This window comes from Hydractinia symbiolongicarpus, chromosome 5, assembly GCF_029227915.1.
Source record: "Hydractinia symbiolongicarpus strain clone_291-10 chromosome 5, HSymV2.1, whole genome shotgun sequence".
NCBI classification, from domain to species: Eukaryota; Metazoa; Cnidaria; class Hydrozoa; order Anthoathecata; family Hydractiniidae; genus Hydractinia; species Hydractinia symbiolongicarpus.
The window spans coordinates 19,355,001-19,374,734 of NC_079879.1; the positions used below are offsets into that span (position 1 = coordinate 19,355,001).

Genomic DNA, 19,734 nt, shown 5'->3' on the forward strand with positions numbered 1-19,734 from the left:
TGATAAAAGTCTGGAAAAAGTAGGGGTTTTTTGTGTGTTAAAGTCTACAAATAGAAATGCACGAGATTTTTTCTAGAAGAGCTCTGCATTTTTACTCAGTCTAGCTATGAAACGTGAAAGCAAGGACAATGGTTTCTTACTAACATTTTTTGGCTAGTTGTCATGGTAACCCGTTTCTTCGAAAATTGGGCCTTTTGGACAACATTCAACGTTTGCTCTTGCCAAAAAGGAGAAGAAAGAGTGCTGTTTTTACAGTTTTGATGTGCGTTCTTGTATTTTTTTTAGACCTGTGCACAAAATAATAAAATATTATTTTTTTTAAAGTGTCCTTGTCTTTCACAAAATCTTGCGTTAGTCGCGGGAAGGACTAAAATGCAGGGATTCAATTCATATTGAGGAGAATACTATTTTTCATTGAATTCTCAATTAAATTTTGTATCCTGAAAAAAATAGAAAAATATTTTCAAAATCTAAAATTTTCCAACGGGGTTTACTTTGTAATGAATTTTGATCATCTTCGTTTTCTTTTATCGGAAGATTGTTCAATTACAATAATAGTTTATCACACACTTAGGGTTTAACAAAGGAAATACAAAACCCAAGCTTGCTATTACGAAAAGTACAAAAGCTTTTTCTTTCTGCATTATCGGCACATACGCACACGCGCATCGTGGGCTACGCTAGCGAAGTAGACTTTCTTCGCGTTAATTTTCTGTGCTTCAGGGCACAAACCACACTTAAACAAAAACAATCAATTTGAATACCGCCGTCGGCCATTAAATATATCAGCTTAAGTTTAGGTGACAGGCCATCAAAATATTATGCAATATCAAACGCTTTTAACGGTGCGTTTCGAGCAGACATGTAGTGTAACAACCATGTTATACCAATGATGAACAATTTTTAATCGAAAATATAACAGCATCCGTTTCGCAAAGAACAATATCTTATTTTTCACAGCTTTTGTAACGTCTCCACCTCCATTAGTTACAACAGCCGTTAAAAAATGATCTTTTATTATCGGGGAATTTAGATTGCGTATTAGCGACTGCGACACAGGCCGTTTAACGGTTTACTAATCACCACGATAGTGCAGGATTCATTCTATAGACATACACGGTTTTTACTCAAAGAAGAGGTAGTCGCTAACATGCAACCTTTTAATTTTATATACCACATATAGTAAAGTAAATCTGGTGGCGATTCCGTGTACGGTTCTTGACTATCGATCATTTTTCTTCAGGCAGTAGTGGAACTCTGGGTCTAAGTTTGGAATGTTGTTACTTATCTCTTAAGACTTGGGCAGCAGCAGGACAACCAAGAATTTTATGTTTTTATTCTCAACATTCCACTGACAGTTACGACACCCCATCTTTCTGCCAATATGTACGCTCATTTTTGCAATAATGAAGTCACTCTAGATAGTTTTCTTGTTGTTTTTCAGTGGTATCTTTTTCCGTAGGATGTGTCAAGAGGAAATGTAGCGTTTTATTTAAAAATTCCTAAAAACACTTACCTATAAAACGAAAAAACAAGAAAACTATGTTCCGCGCCGTGTCTTAAAACGAGTAATAAATAGTTCCCGAAATTGAAAATTCAAAAGTTTGATTATCGCGATTTTGGACTTAAAAATACATAGTTTAATTTTGCTGCTTATCAACAGTTGACAACCCGGGCGTGCAATATTTATCACATCATCTTAAGCTGAAACAATTTCTTTGACAGTGTTATGGGAACGCGCATTCCAAAAACATCATGTTCCCGAAATTGAAAATACGGATTTTGTCTCGTTTTAGAGGTAAACGAGACACGCTTGACATGTATTACATATATAACACTAGCGAGGATGTCCAGGTAACCATTTTTGCTCATTGATGTCTCAACATCGTGTTGCAAAAGAAGATAAAGCTATAGATCGTGCTGTCACGAAAACGGTTTTCGGTGCTGTTTAAAAGAGCAACGAAGACTTGTCTTGTTATACTTGCAGAGGACATTCTGCTCTCCAAAAAAACTGTATTTTGTAGATAGATAAGTGATGTTGTTGATGAAATTAGGTGAATTAAATGCGTTTTAGTCAACATATCAAGGGCTTGCTCTCAGGGTCTATACCAGCGTTTGACGGGGGTTTGGTAGGCGAAATAAATACTGATGTTCCCGAAATTGTAAACAGTCCACGGATACCACAAAGACATAAAATCATTTTAAATATTAATTCACACAGAACAACAATTACGTTCTAATTCAAAATAACCCAACCAACCCGAGTTTTAATTGCCCAAGCTGTATTTACAGATAAAAATAGTTGTTCCCTTGATTTTAATTTCGGGAACGTAGTGTCCAATTCATGAATCTGCAAATAAATAAATAAATAAATAAATAAATAAATAAATAAATAAATAAATAAATTTTTAAAATTTTTCTTTATTTAAACGTAATGACTTTTCGAGCTTTCGCCTGGGCTCCCTTGCAAGACTTTTTAACACATCTTAACTCACAGCCAGTACGGACAACACTATTTTTTAAAGCAAAACTTTTTGTCCCATTGTTCTTCTGCGTTAAATTAGGAATAAGCCTGCGTCCAGTTAACTGAGTACATTTAAAACCACGAGGTATCATCGCTTTGTTTTTACTCGGCTCGCAGACATATTCTAAAAAGACTTCTATTCCTTTAATTGCATACATTTTATTACATTTGCATGGGGCTTGTGGGTCGTTGCAGTACAAATCACTCGTTAAATTACTTATAGGTGATTTAGGAGTATATTGAAATATGATTTTTTCTTTTTTGTTTATCATTTTCTTTAATTCCAGCGATAATGTCTGGCGCAAGATCGATGCGTGATCAACGTTGCGTGGATTTATATTTGCTGTTGGTCTGCCTAAAACCACGTGTGTCATGAAAATAACAGTTAGCGTTGCCAAAACGCAAGTATTCTAAAAGAAAATTAGATTAACCGTCAAAAAAATATTTTGATAAATTTCGAAAATGAAACCGATGTAGATAAAAACAGCTATTTAACTACTCTCGCTTGGAAACAAAATTGGGAAATTTCCGCAAAGCTGGCTCGATATCACGTTAACGGTTCTTGATTGGCTCCAAACAATTGAAGCTTTTAGTTAACAAGTTTTTTTTTATCTGTAAACGGGTCATTGAGGACTTTACCGAACATTTTAAAATCGCTTATCTTTGCCACATTTTTTCTGCCTGAGTGGATTTTTCCACTGTCTTTACAACTAGTTTTCATATAAATAAGCAAATTCTGCGCGTCTCTGTGTCACAAGAAAAATGGATGTCTTCAATTTACCTGAAAAAAGCTGTGTGTCACACTTTTTAACCGATCATTTTAGTCTGTTTTTTTCCTTGTAAAAAGGTTCTTTACATTTTTTGTTTGACTTAAAACAGCCATATGGTAAAATAAATTCAATTCAATAGATGACAATCCTTTGTACTAGCGACTCGCATGCATCAAATATATGATAAAAAATTTACGAGCTATTGACCTTTGACATTGTTAGTTTGTTATTCACACCGTTTGACTGAAATTAACAAATCAATAAAAATTAAAAAAAGAAAAGAAAAAGCATTACTCTTGACTTAATACTTGGGATTTTTGACTAATAATGATCAAAGATAAACATTAATTGCTAAAGATATTTAGTTTTCTAATACTTTAGCGCGTAAAAGTAGATATTTGATAATTACAGGTTATTCTATTATACAGCAGGTACTTCAGAGAATATAGACCATCATATAGATCATACATTCACAAGTGGTGACACTGATTATTTTTATTTAAATTGTATAATTTGACCGGAATAATTAAAATATCATTTGTTTCTAAAATACTACAAAATCCATATATACCTACCATTGTTTTCTCTTTGCATAAACTCTGATGCATATGGCAAAAAGATCGTATCAAAGTACAGTAAATGATGTTACTCTGATAATTCATGCATGAAAAACTATATTTACGCACGAATGAGCAAAAATGATGTTTCTGATGATTTATTGTTATTTTACGCAAGAATACACAGAAATGATTTATCAAAACACAGCGATGGTATGATTATTTCCGTTTTGAACTAAGGTAAAGGACGTAACAAAGTAACCTATGACCCTGTTGTACATTTTAATACATGAACTACACGTTTGTTTCTCCTTTATATATTAACTAATGCTTTCAATTCCACCAATAAACACAAAATAATATATAAGACCAAACCACGAATTGCAATCTACCAACGAGTACAAAGCTAACAAGATTCCATTCTTAATTAGTTTTATACTTGTTTAAGTGAGTGAAATTATTCGGGTTTAAACATTCGAAAAAACTATTATCCGACAATAATCACGCGAGCAAAAAATAATAGAATTACCCAATCAAAAAACACGGTTAGTATTTTCACTCAGAAATTCGTTTGCGTAATTTTGCCTAACTATTCCAATTTTCTGGTGACAAGAGAGATTATGCTAGGTCTCCTGATTAAGCAGAAATATTGATTGTTTAAAAAATAAAAAAATATATACATAACCGGAGTCCAGTCACAAAAAGTTCTACGAGTTATTTTGATTTGGTGGTAATTTTTTACGTCTTATTTTACCGCAAAAGCTTAGCCAAACGAAAACAAAATTGACAATTGTTTATAAAAATATTCTCTGGTAAGTTGAACCATTTTTAAAGGAATGTGTATATTGACTATGTAACAACCTTTAGAAAACAAGTTTCACAAAACATGGATTACTGGCTGTTTTATACTTTTGATTGAATTTAACATTTGCAATATGTTTTGTGAATTTTGCTTCATGTTCTGGTTTAACAAAGAAAGTTAATGGTTAAAGATATTAACTTTTGATACTCTAGTGTCCAAAAGTGAATATTTGCTCATACAGCAAGTTATGTATTATTTGTAAAGCAGGTAGCTATATCAAAGAATACAGACCATCTCATTGCTCATACAGTTACAAAAGGTGACATTGATTTCCTATTAAAATTTGTAACTACCATGACAAATTACTACATCGCCCGAAATAATCCATGTATACCTACCATATTTGTTTCTTTGCAGCATAAACTTTTCTTGCATATGGCATATGGCAAAAATCGTATCAAGCACAATGAGTAATGTTATTCCGACAATTTACGCTTGAAAATTTATTATTTTGCACACGAATAAGCAAGAAGAAATAATTAATACACGATGCTGCAAGTGATATGACTATTCAGCTTTGACCTAACTAAGACAAAGGCTTTAGTAAAGTAAACTATTGCACTATTAACTGACATTCTTTATCACATGTAACCCATCTATGTTTCTTCTTTATAAATCAAGAAAAACGACGTCAATTTGGAGAGTAATTTTGCTTATTCAAAATCTTTTTACATATGAGTTATACTTTGGCTAGAATGTGATAGATATTACTGTGGCACTTTTAACTTTCGACTTCCCTTTTTTTACTTAGGGGCTGTTCATATGAGTCGAGCTGGCCCGGTTAACCACCGGGCTGATATTTTTCTACGTTCATGTGAGGCGAGCTGGCCCTGTTAGCGGGCTGAAGAAAGTCACGAATGTTTTTTTATATATTTTACATCGCGTTCTAAAGTAAATTTAAATTACAGGGATTCTTCAAAAAAAATGTAACCCATGAAAAAGCTACAAATAATGCTTAATTTGTTAAAACAACGATAAATACACAACAATAAAATTTGATGATACTGTTATTCTTCTGAAGTGTTTTTATACATTTATTGTTCCCATGCATATAATATAAATATTGTTTTCACCAATAGTTGCCAAAATATTGCTCTCATGCATATATTATAATATTAATTTAACCAATAGTTATATAAACTGACAAAAAAGAGTTAAATCTTCAATATTTTTGGCATTTTCGAACAAAAAAAATATGCTTTTTACAAAATAAAATAATCTTGATCATGGAATAAAATTAATCAGCCCGGCTGGCCGGGCTGGCCCGTTTATATAGAAAATGTTCATCTCACTTAGCCGAGATCTCGGCAAGGTGGGCTGGCTCGGTTCTCATTTGAACACATTTTTATTTTTGTATTTGTTTCTTAATAATAGCGAGATCCCGTCCAACAGAGCCAACCCGGTCAACTGAGTCAGCCCGCTTCCATATGAACAGCCCCTTAAAGTAAAAAAGTTGACAATAATAAAATCTAAGTATAAACGCGCTTACAAAATTAAAAATATTCCTTATCAAAAGTAGAATGAAATCCAATGTTAGCGCTTACTTTTAAGTAGAGGACAAAACGATTGCATGTTATTTTCTTACACAGTAATAATGTGTATATCAGCAAATATTGTTGATTTATTTTATTCCTTGAGGTTTACATGTCAACTGGCAAATACTTTCGCCTGAATGTCCCGAATCTCATGGTTTTTAAGCAACTAGGCCGATAACTCTAAAATTAGACGGGGAGTTTAAGCCTTGCCTTGAGTGACGACTGACGAAAATCAATAAGTTTGATTTCTTGTTAAAATCATGCGTAGATTTTAACTCTGTCATGCAACGTAGTAAGAAATTTCCGCGGAATAATCTCCAATATCGAAACCACGGTGTTCAAATTATAACCCGGAATTCTGAGATCGGGAAACAGCTTCCTTTCGCGAACCCGATCAACCGATGCTGCCCTAATCTGGTTTAGCTCAGGCAGTATTGACCTAGTAGTTTATAGCACATAAACCCTGTAAAGATCATTTCTAGGTATAACTATGATGCGTTCTTCCGTAAGAGTTTAACGGTGGGACTAGTAAATCATAACACACAAACCCGTCGGCTTGGTCTTCAAAATCAAAACTGTCATCTTGAACTTTTATTCAGCAGCCTTGAGCAGTTCGCCTCAGTTCGCCTTTTAATAATTTTTTCTTGCTATGTTATACAACAGATAAGCATCTGATGACGTCACAAAAAAGTGGTGACATAGGCAAATCCCTATTGCCACTGTTCTTTTTATTTTTTTTTGACACATGAAAACTATGCAAGTTTGATTCGATTCGGTAAGACCTATCAAAATGTTTTTAAAAGTGCGTAAGTGGGGGAAGATAATGGATCCCCTAGTCATCAACCCTTGACCGAATAGGGTTAAATAAAAAAATATAAACTATTTGATTAAATTCATTATATAATTTACTTGCAAGATTCTTTAACACATCTTAACCCACACCCAATATGGACAACAGCAGTTTTTAAGACAAAACTTTTCTTCCGGTTTTTCTTCTGTTTTAAACGGGGAAGAAGCCTGTGTTCAATTAATTGAGTACATTTAAAACCATGCAGCATCTTCGCTTTATTTCGACTAGTATCGCATACATTGTGTAGACTATTGTGTAGACCTTTCTACATTTGCATAGTGCTTGTGGATCATTGCAGTACAAATCAGTAGGCTTGTTATTTGATTTAGTTGATTCAGGAGTATACTCAAAAATGACTTTTTCTTTATTGTTCATTACATTCTTTAATTCAAACGTCAATGTCTGGCGCAGCATCAATGCGTGATCTACTTTCAGTGGATTTCTTGTAGGTCTACCTAAAACCACGTGTGTCATAAAAAGAACAGCTAACATGGACAAGACGCAAATATTCTAAAATAAAAGTAGAGTATGACATTAAGAAGTATTTTTGCAAAAATTTTCAAAATGCACTAGGACTTGTATTTTAATAATGTACCTACCAACGCCTTTAACCATTCATTTTAAATAAGCAGATCAATTTTTTCATGTTCCTTATGGACGAATAACGCAATTAACTGCAGACACATGAACAATCCAGCAGTTTTTTGTATTTGTTTTAGAAAAAGTAAACACGGGCTAGCTTATTCTAGGTTGAATATGGAAAGGTTATTTATTATATTTTCTTTCTTGTTATAAGTACTATGAAAATATATTTTTCTTTTTATAAACGCTTTATTTACAATTTTTGCAGTGTGCGTATTGCAGTAGCTATTAATTTGCAAAATTTCAATGAGTAACAGAGGTTACAATAGATAGTTAAAATAACTTTATTTCTTGTTTTTCATTTAATTGAAAGTTAACGCAGCAACTCTGTTGTCTGATGATGTATTTTTTTTCTTTATTTGTTTGTTTTTTATTGCCAGAGGATTAGATTTCAAGTTTTGAAAATGTTCAGCATTTGAAGTATTAGTAGAATGGTTTCACGCATGAGTAAAAATAGGGAATTTCCAAACGACTTAAAAAGCAAAAGATATGACGCAAATTTCAGTGTGTAAACGTTTTCTCTCATCAGGCCTGAGCATGCCCCTGCTACAACGAATAGTTAAATATCGATTGTTTATGTTATTATTCGTCTAATTAGTTTTGTAATGCTGGATAATGTTGACAGTTACACAGTAATTGCGGACCTAAATTAAATTTGATGACAAGATTTTTAGATGTCATGGCCAACATTTTTCTACGAGATGTATTTTTATCCTGTACACTAATAAGATTCATATGATTTTTTTTCCTAAAATATCAATCTACAGTTGTTTTTTTAACAAATACCTACCACTATTAAGATCTTATAATTGCAAAAGATGACATTAGTTTCTTATTTGCATCTTCTTTGTATTTGCATCGTGAAAAGACGTTTATTCGCCAGATATTAATAATAATAAAAAAAAAACTTTATTGCACTACAAAGGCCATATATGCTTACCAATGCTTGTTCCATTGAATTTCTTGAACTTCCATCTTCTGTATTGACAAAAAAAAGGTGTTAGCTACTGCGCAGTAAATGATCCGCATGAGTTATTTTGTCAATATGTGCATACATGAAATTTTATTGTTTTACGCACAAATAAGCCGCAAAAAATCAATGCGCAATAAAGCCGCAAATGATCATCTTTGACCCTACTTATGGTAACGGTTTTAGTAAACTAACCTTTTATTGTTGTAAAATGTAAAATGTTAACTGAACCATAGAGCTGGTTGCATGTCTTATAAAAAATTGTGTGACCAGCTAGCAATGTCGAAATTATAAACAGAGAAGCAACAGCTTGACATGATTTGCCTGAAAATTCTTTCTTTATTTTTACACGCTAGTAAAATAACAACAACAACGAATAACAAATGTCCATATTTGAAAATAGCTTTTGTAGCTACTTTTGCACTCCTGACACCAGTTAAATTCACATTTAGTCCCAAGGTATCTTTACTTTTTTATCTACCACAGGGCTCCATATATGCCTCCCTTTTCAAATCCAAGACTAATATAATTTTTTAACCTATTCAATTCATTATAAACAATTAAATTCAATTCGTTAGTATATCATCAAAAAACTAGAGGCCCTTAGGCCTTGAGGTCAGCGCGACTGAGAACTTTAAAGGTGTGAGTGAGAATTGTTTATCCACGAAAGTAAAAAAGAAAATTTTCTTCCGCTTCAAGATAGTAAAATTTACCCACTTTCCTCTGTTCAAATATCGTCTCACTTCTTATGCATGGTTTCCACTGCAAGATAGCGTGAGGTCATTGGCATATTACTGGGCACGGAGAAAGGAAGTACTATTTCTCGAAAGTTCAAATAAATAGCAATCTGACTTTTCAATTTGAATATTCCCGTTTTCAGTTGCAATTGAATTGGGCAGTTCGTCAAAGCAAGATATTTACTGGTGTAACCTAAAGGCTGACGTAAAGATCATTCCCTAGTGTCAAAAGACGATCGAGATCCCATTCAGTCCAGTAACGCACAGACACAATAGAAGGGTAACAGATGGCCCACAAAGCATTGCACACGCATTGGCTACCCGCTGATTCTCCAAATCTAGAGTGACCTTGATGAAATGAGCCCATTACTATTTTATCTGGGTTGACAGGCCCGGGATTGGACTAAACGTCACTAGCCATTAGAAAAGCCAAAGTAATATTTACACAAAAATTAAACAGAATGGAGCTGGCCTTAATAAGAGCGAGATAATTTCTTCAGAAACAGTAGTTCTGAACTGAGCTGAGTGGTTGAACCGAAAGTTCCAATAGCAATGCGATATGCCTAGATCGTAGAAATACAACAAAGTAGAACAGTAAAATTATATAGCTAGCTATATATATATTTTATATATATTACTTTTTATTGTAAAAAAATCTATTCTATAAGTTATATATATGTAAAAGTATATTGTAAGATCAAGATAGTGTCCAAGTCTGACAAGAGATTAAATAGTAACAAAGCAAACGTGCGTAAACAAGTATCCAAGTAAACCGTTGTTCTTTCGCTTGACCTATAAGAAAAGAAGAAAAAAAATTACACAATATTTTGTAAACAAAGGGAAGAAACTTTTGCAAGAAGGAAAATTTGCGAAAATTAGGGACCATCAAACGCTCCATTTTCGATTTCACAATCCAAATTAATGCCCCATAAAGTAAATTATGAGGATAATGCTACTGAATATATCAAGACCATATTAAAGAGAAAAATTAGTCATATTGAAGAAGAACTACTTTGTTCATCACTAACATACTGCGAAGCGGCTCCCAGTTCTGGGGACCGCGGATCGAATCCCGCTCACTGCTTTCACCAAGAACTTCATTATTTTGAATATGACAGACGAAAAGTCTGATGGCTGATAATGTATTTTTACCGATAAATTCTACGGTCCTGTACCAAAATTTTAAATCGGCTATGAAAAACTGTGTTTTTAAAATATTCACCATCTTTGAAAGTCTTTTTGTAAATTGGGACAAAAACTCGAAATTGGCAAATAATATTTAAAACCTTCAAAATGGAATTATTTTCATGATTATTTAGTGATGAACAAATTGTACTTCTTCAATATGACTTACACGCATTATACATTGCATTAGGAGTGAAGCAGATTTTCACCAAGAACTTCATTATTTTGAATATGGCAGACGAAAAGTCAGATGGCTGATAATGTATTTTTACCGATAAATTCAACGATCCAGTACCAAAATTTTAAATCGGCTATGAAAAACTGTGTTTTTGAAATATCCACCATCTTTGAAAATTGGGACAAAAACTCGAAATTGGCACATAATATTTAAAATCTTAAAAATGGAATTATTTTCGCCAAAGGCCAATTTTCAAATTTTTGACAGAAATGAATTTTTGCGGATCGGTCACTTTTAGATTCTAAAGTTGCAAAATCCGCCAAAATTTATTCCTGCGGTAATTGCAGGAAACATGCCCAGTTATTTCAGCGTGAATTATATATATATATATATATATATATATATTGTGCAATATTATGCAATTTTTACATCTATGGCAACAGGGGCACGAAGGCATGGAGAATTATTGTCTACTGAATCAAAATGTATTCATGTGTGCACTACTAAGAGCTTTGAAAGCAGTTTCACAAATAAAATAAATAATCACAAATGCCAAACATGCTACACAAATATCGGGGTGCGAAATTGCCCAGACGACTTCGATTTTAACTGTAAAATACGATCGTTTTATCGAATGTAACTCTCCTGTCTCTGGATCCAAAGCGATATTTTTTTCTGCCATGGATATTAACGTCAAAAAGATCAACCCACACCCTCCTAACGTCGAATCGATACAGGAGAGATATATTTGATAAAGCGATCGTATTTTACAGTGCCGGATCTTGTCTGTTTACGAGCGGAAGAGAGGGGGACCTTCCATGTAGCATCAAACAAACTACATTTGGTCAGAATGTACTTCTGTCATCATGATGGCAGAGCGTGCTGGTGGGGGTGGGGGGTTTTTAAAGTAACGTTGAATCAATGCTTAGTTTGGCAATGTGAGCATATGGGTGCCTAACCTAAACGAAGATGGCAAGTTTTTTTGCCCGCCCATCACATTTTCATATGCAAAAATGACACGAACCGAACATTTTATTGATGTCGGCTTTAGCAGTTAGGACAGTAAGTCATTAACTAGCTATATTTCAGTTAATATATAGCTAGCTAGCTAGCTAGCTTATTATATGCAGTGCGACTGGCAAAAATTAGAAACCTGTTGAGGTTTGGGAATACTTAAATGCATTAACGGTAGCTACCTAATAGCTAGCTAGCTATAAAACAATAAATAGATAAGTAGAATAACTTGCCTTGAAAGTGGTCAAAGAACAATAAAACCAGTGAGATCCTCAGTGTACGGAGACGTAACTACCAGTCGGACAGCCAAAACCGCCAAAACCGGAAATATATTTCGTTTTATTTATATTTTAGCTGTATTTCAGATCTGATCAGATCAGTTTCTTTCTTTTAAAATGTCGTTTGGTTCTGGAAACTCATGATTCCTCAACCTCGTCCCCAGGGCATCTTGTATCTTTTCTGACCCCGGGACGGCGATACGAACATGGCCCTGGAGGAGGCCTCGTCACGTGACCCTCCAATACACAGTATTTCTGTGTGTAATATTTAATGAGATTTGTCTCAATGTACCAAAGTTTTAATATAACCTTGCAGAGCTAAGCGAGATCGGCCTTTTACGTCACAGATGCGTGCGGCGAGTTTGTTTTGATTCCTCTCATCGCAACACACAAACTTCTCGCATATTGCCCTTGATTGTTTTGTGTAAATGTATAAATATACAATAATGTTATTTAGGCTGCTGTTTACTTGAAGAAATTCAAGCAATTTAGTTATGTGTATTTCACTGAATTGGTTGACTAGCAAGCACTGGGTTGCAAAACTTGTAGCTAGGGGAAACTTGGAAATTAGTAAATGATTTGCCCATCTGAACATAGCACTTCGTTGGTTCTCTAAGGTGCAGATATGGCTACATAATTTTCAAATGTTCGTATCATTCTAGGTGCCCGACTGAAAGTAGCTAGGCAGAAATTTAACCTCATATTAACATTTACATTTTTTATTCATTTTGGCTGAACTTTAGAATTCTCATTTACCGTGAGTTCATATCTGTGTCTGCATTACTGCTTTTATATGATGACAAAGATTTTGCTGTATTTAAACAATACTTAGCTGAAACTGAATTCAACTATGGTGGACTCACTGCTTGCAGTTATATTGGGTGAAAAAGGCTTCAGAAGAGTATTTACTTTAGAAGTATTTTTTTCTTTTACATTTGTGGCCTTAACATTTCCAAAAAGCCACCCATTACTGATAAATTCTGCTTTTTCTTTTCTTAATGACATGTTTTAAAACGCTAAAAAAATGTTTCGGGAATAATTTTTTGAGGAAATTATTTTGGGGATTTTGGACCAAAATTAGTTTCATAAATTCGCACTTTTTAGAGCTCATCAAAATTCTGCTGCTGTTCAAAAATCGATTTTTATTGATATATACATCTATTTATTGTTATCATTCTGCTTGGAAAATATTTAAAATGCCAAACTAGTTAACCGTGAAGATTAATTCAGTATTCTCAAAAGAGCATCCTATCACAAAAAGATGTCAGCAAAGAGACATTCCTTGCAACTAAATTTTTTGTTTACTAGCATAATTTTAGGTTGAATCTTATCTGACATTTCTGAGGTTAGAATAGCTTTTAAAATTTTCTGAATCTGTATCTTGGTCAAAATTGATATGCTGTCAAAACGGCTTATCGGCGTCTTTGAAAAGGGCTAAATTCTGAAACTCAGAATGTATGATGATAATAGAACTATTTTTTGGCTCAATTTCATCAAACCAATCTAAAACCATATCATACCAAATCTCAAGTCAATATTTTAATTTTTACTGAAGTTATGGGACGCTTTATAAACTATATACTCGGTTTAGACTTTTTTTGTGATTTTTTATGTTCACTGCTTTGTAATTTGTATTAAAACTCTTGAGATAATATATCACAGTGGTGAGCTGTTAAATATCTACCACCATCTTCAATACATCCTGGATTTAACCATATGCCTAATTGAGCGCTCAATAAAATTTGATTGAGTTCGATTTTCTGAAATTTCTTCATAGCGTGTTAAAAAAGGCCTAGCAAGAATCAGTTTAAGAAAATCTTACCTTTTTCTCTTCCTCAAAATGGCTTTTTAAATTTTTCATGCCTGGTGTAATTTTATATTTTATCAGATAGGTTTAAAGGTACTCCTTAACAAGTTTCAAGTCAATAACTTTATTTTTTTACTGAAGCTTTTGCAATTTGAATTTTCTTGAATTAGGCCGGATAAATGTGCATTCAATGATAAAATGGCTCCGACGGTTAACCTATTGGCTTTTTATATCTTTTATAGTAACCAAAGCATATAAGGTAATAAAACATGCCCACTAATAACAACCTGATATAATTTAAAACGTAATGTATATATATTTTGTAAAAAAAAAACATTTTCGATACTTTGTGCAAAATTATTTTGTCTATAAAGGACATGGGCGGCAATTTTATGCAACGTCAGTCTTTGCAAAAAGCTGCAAATCAAACCTGGCCATTTGGAAACAAATTGAGTTTCTTTCTTTTGTTCTTACCTTGATAGTGTGTTAGGTATAGTGTGCTAGCTAACAACTTTTCTAGCTTTATTAAACATTCCCAGCTATTGAAATATTGTCATGTAAGCAGTATTACTTTATGATTTTTATACTCTCATTGCTTAGTAATGCTTTTTATTAAATTTTTCACTTTAAAAAAAACTTGATACTGCTGATACACCTCCGCCATTTTAAAACGAACAGCTTCCTCCTGTTGGTCACAGACTCGCCGCCTCGCCAAAATGTTTTGTATGACGCAATAATTATTTGACATATCCGCGCCAATCAGGTTTCATATCGGACCAGCCTCCTCCAGGGCCATGTTCGTATCGCCGTCCCGGGGTCAGAAAAGATACAAGATGCCCTGGGGACGAGGTTGATGATTCCTGCATCCTGATAGGTTGATGAGTGGAAAACGGCCTTTGGATTAAGTAGGCGGTAATAAGGTGGTCGGGAAGCTGACTAGGGACGGACAGAATAACACACGAACACAAAAAGGCAAACTGAAATGAAGGATCACCTGACGCCGCTGACCAAAGAATTGCCATTTCAATTTTTTATAGTAATATATAGTTGTAACACCAGTGGAAAGGCTCACTTGCTGACAATGGAGAAAATTGTTATGCACTTTATTATCCTGTTGGTTTAATTTAGTAGACAACCGAACTGATCAAAGAATAAAAGCGAAATTAACCACCTCCTGCATATAGGTTTCACACTTTTAAATATCAGCATTTGTAATGAAAAACACGTAATTGTTGTTTTGCTGCATAATTTTAACTTGTGTTTCCTATCACGATGTGATTTGTTGTCAATTTCATTTAAAAGACACGAACAATCAAATGAAACCTTCGAACGAAATAGACAACAATAATATCAACGTTAATTGCCGTGACTTTACCCGCAGAATAAGTTATAGCAAAGCAAACGTCACGGTAAATTTAAATTAGCATGCAATAAAACTCCCAACCGATGAAATCATTTTGTTTATCAAATGATTTGTTCTAGTCAATTAAACACGTGCACAAAACTTTTGTAAAATACAGAACAATTTTATAGCGGATGTCTTATAGTCCACAAATTTTGTCTCCTGTAGACAGATTTTAGATTTTTATTGCACCCAAATTGCACCTAAAGAGTTTCTCTTATTTAATTTCTTTATTCTTTCTAATAGCTACACGACAATGCACTCTGTAATCAATGGTGGAAATAATCATGAATTTTCAAAAAATTTTAAGTGTTAAGAAAAAGTCAGACCGATCCGAATTATTTCCGTGTGTCAGAAATTTAAGGTTCTTATGGTCATGGTGTGTCAGAAATTTATTTATTTATTTATTACATATCACCCTTTTTATCAAATTATTGACAAAGCTTGAAAAAAGATTTAAAATGCAGGAAATGTCAGTAACTATCACTCTTTCTTTTAGATTTCAAAGTAAAATTTTGTTAAAGAAAAACACTAATTAAAACTTGTGGGAACTACTTGCACTTTACAAAATTTAGCTAGAGAGCTACAAGTCTGTTAGAAAAGGATATTTATGTCATTCGTAAAAATGGTAAACAACAATAATTTCTTTAGCAAATACGTAGATATAATAAGCAAGTTTTCTCCTTGCACCTTAATATTTGTTTTACATCATCATGTCAAATTATCGCAGTCACTTCTGTTACCTTACAGTAGAATTATTTTGTAATGTGCTTCTAAAAAAGAATTTGCTATACTAAATAAAAAAAAACGCTGTTCGTACTAACGGTTTAAAGGGACTCATAATCATGAAACATTGGTCACTTACTTACGCAGCACATTTCTGATGTATGACGTAGCCGAAACTATGTCAACATTGTTACGCGTTTTAGAGATTACTTACATATCATTAACATGACGTCGACTGGGGAAGTGTATTTCTTTAAAGGATTATATAGTAACATAAATCATAAAATATTTACGGTATTTTTAATCATTTGACATTTTGAACATTATTGGTTAAACAAGCAAAACATTTTTGCTATGTACAACCAACATCCCAGAGTAAACGAACCCCTGTGCACCATAACCCTCTTAGTAGGTGCACCATTTAAAAGTCAAACCGTTTATACGAGCTCCGGTTCATTTTACAACTTGAAGTGCAATGCGCTTCTTGTAAAACACGATATAAATCTTTAACCTTAAGTTACTGCGCTACGTTTATGATTTATCAACTGTTTTTAGTTACCAATGTTGCATAAAGTTACCTTAAAAAATTAAGAAACGTCTAATTTCTTCTTATTACAGGTATATTACTAATTGGTTTAGCCTTTGGATATGCTCACATAGCAAGTTATAAGATAATTCATTTTAAACTTAGAAATATTAATTCCATCCTTACAAGTACTTTTTAATTGTTGATAAAACATTTTTGAAATTTTAACTTAAAACATGCAATAAACTAATACAATTTTTTTAAATAACACGAAGTATTCAGCATTGTCTGAGGCATCATGAACGTGATAGAATTCTGATAACATCGATTTTAGAAGCGAGCTGAGTTGTGTCAAGGCAGAAATAAAAAATTTACTTGGGGAAGCATTGGTAAGATTATATTTAGGACAAACCACATTTTAGCACATACTGATCAAAATGCAATACGTACAATTTTTTAGGATGTTATAACCAGATGCTCAGCAAGGTTTAACGGGAAATCCGATATTATTAGTCGAACATGTGATATCCGACCACACGCAGTGAAATCAAATCTCAACAAATCGCGACCCTGGTATACTATTTAGCCTCCAATATTGCAAGTTTGAGTTCACGAAACGTTTCTAGGTCAAGTTATATTTTTAAAAGCATTATTTTTTGTTATTTCTTTAAAGAATGTTTATTTCTACTGCAAATTGCCTATTTCAATTATAAGTAATGTATACGGTATGTTTTCAGACCATTTCTACCTTTATTTTTAACAGAGTTGAATTTGTGCGATCATTGTTTAAAAATATTACACCTTCAATAAAAATAAAAGTCCAAATGTGTGCCGACTGATTTTGTGTGTTCCTTTTTGAACGAGAAAAATCATTTTTTCATATTATTTTCCTGTTTTTGCCGCTTTAAAGTTTTTTTATGTAAAAAGTGACGACACTTCAATAATTGATGGTGTGGTCATGGTTAATTAATAAAGATTATATTGTTTACACATCAGAAGAATTTCGTTTATTATTTTGTTTATATGTGGTAGGTCATTGGTGTTGATTTTATTGTTTGCGTTGACATGTTCTTGACTTCCTGTTATTGCATATTTTTTTCTTTAACAGCATGAACATTCGCTGGCAGAAACTTTCTCGATTCTCGTTTTTTTCGTTAAGTTATGGAGGCTCTTGCTAGCCTTTTTCGCGAGAGTAGATTTACGACGAGGTATTATGTAGGGTATTAGCACCATTTACTACTGGATGTCAAAATGTAACCGATAATGAGGTTAAGGAACGTATTGAAATTATGATCTCAAAATATCATAACAGCCCTATTGCCATGTGTATAATAGAACTAAAAAAAATCATTGTACCAAAATCGTTTTATTTTTTGTTATTAATTGCTTAAAATTTATAATTTTTGTTCAAAAAATCTCTACACTTTACATTTTACTCAACCTATCATACCGATCTAAAAACATATAACACGAATCAATATTTTTATTCTTTTTAAATCAGCTTTTTACACATAGGATGGTTGAAAAGACGTAATTATGACTAAAGGGCTATTAAAGTTAGAGCAGTTGCATTTTCTCAATCTTTTATGTGCCCACCGATTAAGGGAAACAATAAAAATCATAAAGCATCAGATCTAACAAATATGGCTAATTTTCAAATGACTCCACTGTATGATATTATGTGAGCTATAATCGAGCAGAGAAATATCATATGAGTGGAAATACGTTTAACATAATTCTCATTTCTTATTGGTTTAGTTTGATCTATCTGGTTTACAGCGGGTTTAAGGCTTCGGTTCTTAGACATATTAGTTAGATACAAGCCCTTAAAATGTGCTGACAATCGCCGACGTCAGCAAGATTTATTTTTAGGAAACTTCCTGGCACCAGTAATACTGCCTCATAGTTATTGATTTTTATAGGGAAGATAAACTATAACCTGTGTCATGCGTCTGCAAAAACAGTGGTCTTTCGGCCGTAGAATATTGGCCAGTTAATCCTTGTTTATCACTGAAAGATACCTATTTCATTGGAAAATTGACAAAAATATTGTTCACCTTTGATAAAAGTCATACAATTCCAAGATACTTTCGTATACGTGTCTGAGAGCTTTGGTAATATATAAAAATAACTTTTTGATTAATAACTAACAAGGATGATATTTTGCATGTCTGCAAGAGTATACTAGTGATTTTGTCTCTTTTTTTATTCTGTTGTTTGAAAACACTTCTATTGCAAAATCGTTTTGAAAAAACAAACAAATAAAACAAAATCAAATATTAAAGTGTTGTGCACGAGTTTTATATCCATGCAAAATTCAAAACCGATATGATAAAATTTATTTTTTTGTCAAGAATTTAAATAAAGATCTGTCAACACACGTGCCCAACACAATACACGGTTCGTTTATTGTCTCATTGCCACAATGATGTCAACCAAATCGATGTCATCTTGATCGTGCAAACAAGTCTACATTTGTTTTGTGATAAACATAATGTATTCACCATACATAGAGTAGAAGTTACCCGCGTATTTGTTATTATGAAAGCGAAAACTTAATTAATCCAAAATTTCTGTTAGATATGCTAATCTCTGATTGATTAAAGAAACACACACATGACTTTCTATCAAAGACTTACCCCCCTTGTCGGTGTACTTTTAATGTTTCAAGCATATCTATTTCACTTTCAACAGGAGTTTCCTGATCATAAGGTCAAGCACTTATTCAAGAGACAGTAAATAGTTAAATTTACAATGTATAGCGTCAAGCAAAAATAACTTCACTGATTTCTAAATATGTTATTCTTATATATGATTTTATCGCGGAAACTGCCTCTATAAGAAAGAAAACAAAATCAGTATCGTAGGCTTCAACAAATTATGCCAAACAACTCAGCATCTTTCCTTTATTTTAACGGTTGTATTTCCTTCTGGTGACTGGTAGCATTCGTATATTACCTAAGGAATTTCTGACTCCCTCCTATCACAGATATATTACTGATTGGTTTAGCCTTTGGGTATGTTCACAAAATTAGTTATCAGATAATTCATTTTTAATTTTTTTCCATCTTTGCAACTACTTTTTAATTGTCGATGAAATATTTTCGAAAAACAGTTTACCTTAAAATATGTAATAAACGAATACAATTTTTTTTAAATAACACAAGAAAT

The 19,734-nt window shown here is 33.0% G+C and overlaps 1 long non-coding RNA gene across 1 annotated transcript; it reads left to right on the top strand.

Annotated features, from left to right (window-relative positions):
* Positions 1-16,833: 16,833 nt before the first annotated feature.
* LOC130646289 (uncharacterized) lies at positions 16,834-17,697 on the top strand. The gene is made up of 2 exons (XR_008982773.1): positions 16,834-16,952; positions 17,024-17,697. It is a non-coding gene; the product is annotated as an uncharacterized LOC130646289 (long non-coding RNA).
* Positions 17,698-19,734: the final 2,037 nt, after the last annotated feature.